The sequence below is a fragment of the Myotis brandtii genome, unplaced genomic scaffold (assembly GCF_000412655.1).
Source record: "Myotis brandtii unplaced genomic scaffold, ASM41265v1 scaffold36, whole genome shotgun sequence".
In the NCBI taxonomy this organism is placed as follows: domain Eukaryota; kingdom Metazoa; phylum Chordata; class Mammalia; order Chiroptera; family Vespertilionidae; genus Myotis; species Myotis brandtii.
The window spans coordinates 5,378,692-5,381,254 of NW_005363836.1; the positions used below are offsets into that span (position 1 = coordinate 5,378,692).

At 47.1% G+C, this 2,563-nt stretch overlaps 1 pseudogene; it reads right to left on the reverse strand.

Moving 5' to 3' along the window:
* Positions 1-314: 314 nt before the first annotated feature.
* On the reverse strand, positions 315-2,343 carry LOC102253297 (annotated as a pseudogene).
* Between the last annotated feature and the right edge of the window lie 220 nt (positions 2,344-2,563).

Here is a 2,563-nt window from a genome sequence, read left to right on the forward strand (position 1 = left end):
ACAATATTACAAAATATTTACAAGAAAATATTAAAAATAAACACAAAAGACAAGATGAGGTAAAATGAACTATCCCCCCACCCCCCACCCCCAAAAAATCTCTGCTCCAGAACCCACAGCACACAGGAGAATCAAAAACAAATATGCCCCCAGATCACAAGTTCCAAAGGATTGGAGAGGGGAAGAAATGGGATGAAAGTGGTGGTATGAAAGGGAATGGACATTTGCAGCAGAACTGCTTCAGTAACCAGCCTAGCCTGAGCGAAATACCCTCTCTTGTATGCAGTGAATTCCAAACAAGGCTAAACTTTAAGATATTCCTTCAACTGAAATTAGAAAATACCCTGACAATAAAAGTAGCTCTTTTGCCCAAGTTTCCTAAGAGCCTCTTTTTCCACGAACCAATGATATGAACAGAAGTGTGTTCGGGCATCAAAAGTTGTCACAGCAGCCCTTCCATTTCTTTCATAAAAGCTTCATATACATCATCCTTAGTTTGTACTGAGACGGGACCAGATTTGGGGGCTGATTTGGCAAGAGGCACAGCAGAGTCATCCTCTGATTTTCTCTGGGGAGCAGCAGTAGCCCCCTTTTCCTCCCGATGGACCCTCAGTGTGGTGGGCACGAATCGAGTAATCTCTGCCTTGGGATTCATGATTTGTGGTTTGGTATTGATGGTTGCTGTGGCTTTCCTCTCAATGATGGCTGCACTGGTGTCATCCTCCTTGGGTCGCTGAATCAAGTTGGGTGGAGCACTTAAAACTCCTGGGTTTGGCAAGGGAGCCGGTGGGAAAAGCCCAGGTGGGGCAGGTCCAGTGGAGGCACCAAAGGTGGGCACATCATGCCAGGACAAGGTGGAAGGATACCTGGAGGTACAGGGGGAGGTAGCCTTGGTGAGGGTCTCCGAGGAGGAGGGCCAGGTGGCAGACCTGGAGGTGGACCTGGAGGAGGGCCACGGGGTCGGCCTGGTTGTGGTCCTGGAGGTAAATGTCGGGGTAAAGGCCCTCGGAGTCCTGGCATTCCAGGTGGTCTCAGGAATGGAGGAGCTCCTGGAGGTGATCCAGGAGGAAGGCCTGCAGGTGGTCCAGGTGGCCGTAAAGGTGGAGCAGGGGGTGGTCCAAGAGGAGGTGGTCCTGGCATGGGAGGTACTTGTATCTGAGACAGGGGAACAGACTGTGGGGGAGCTTGCTGCTGTGAAGAAGCAGATGTGCCATCAGAAAGAGATTCCTCTTTATGCTGCTTTTGTGACTGCTTTTCTGCTTCAGAATCATCAGAATCACCTTCACCATCGTCCTCTGAAAATTCCTCTACTTCTCGTCCCTCCTCAGGGATTTCCTGACCTGCCATTTGAAGCATTATAGCTTGAAGAGGAGTCAGCTCCTTAATGTTCTTCTTCTTCTTCCTTGATTTCCCAAATCGTACACTCAGACCTGATTTTTTTCTTCATTGTTATTTCTTTCATTATCATCACGGTGCACACATTCATCTCCTTCACTTTCTCCATCTGATCTGTCAGTGTCACTGTCATCAGTACTGTCATCATGCTTATCTTGATCCATGTCCTCAGAATAGCCATCATCTTCACTGGTGCTGGAAACATCATCATCATGGCCCCGTTGAGCAAGTTCAGGACTATATAACATGTCTTCATCTCATTGGCGAGGGGGAAGATCCAGGGCAAAGCCCACTTTATGGCCATACATTTGTAAGACTTGAGGAGGAGGTGGACCAGGGGGTGGCCCGGGAGGTTTTCTACCAGGAGGCAAATGTGGAACACCATGCCCAAGAAGAGGAAGACTAGAACCTGCCCTAGTTGGAGATCCATAGGCTGAGGTCTTCTTAAGGATGGAGGGTGGCTGGGCACCAGGAAGTGGAATGTCCTGGATCAATTTGTTGGAAGGAGCATGAGGCATATCTGGCAAAGGAATACTATCCACTTCCACATGCTGAGCATTCTTCACAGCATCAAAATATTGGCTAAATTGAGCCCTTTTCTGTTCATAATCTACTTCTAGCTTTCTCAATTCTTTGTAAATATCTGGATTCTCTTTTTCATAGAGTCGTAGAATACGTTCAAAGGTTTCACACCGCTTTTTATGCTTGTCATTCAGCACCTTCTCATTTAATTGTGGCTGTTGCACTGGGTTAAACTCCATTTCATCCAATTTCTCCCTGTCCCGGATAATTTGTTTGGGATCCTTCATCTTCAAAACTGCAACTTGTACCATCATGCGCTATTTTTTTTTCTTTAATTCTCTCTTCTAGGCTTCTTTTCGGGCTTGGTCTGTGAGGTGCATAAATTTTCCACTTTCTGTGGATGATGTAGCTCTTCGTCCCATGTTGACACTCTGTATGGTTCACTTGTTTATTAAAAAACAAACAAACAAACAAACAAACAAACAAAAAACTACCAGGATCAACATAAAAATGTCCAAACACTTATGCTGGGCTCTGGGACTGTGAGAAGCCGGGAGGGGAGGATTCTCGGCCTCCTTCCCTTCGTAGGGGCCTTCACCTTGGCTCCCGGTCAGCTATCCAGCAACCGCCATCTTGAAACCTCCTC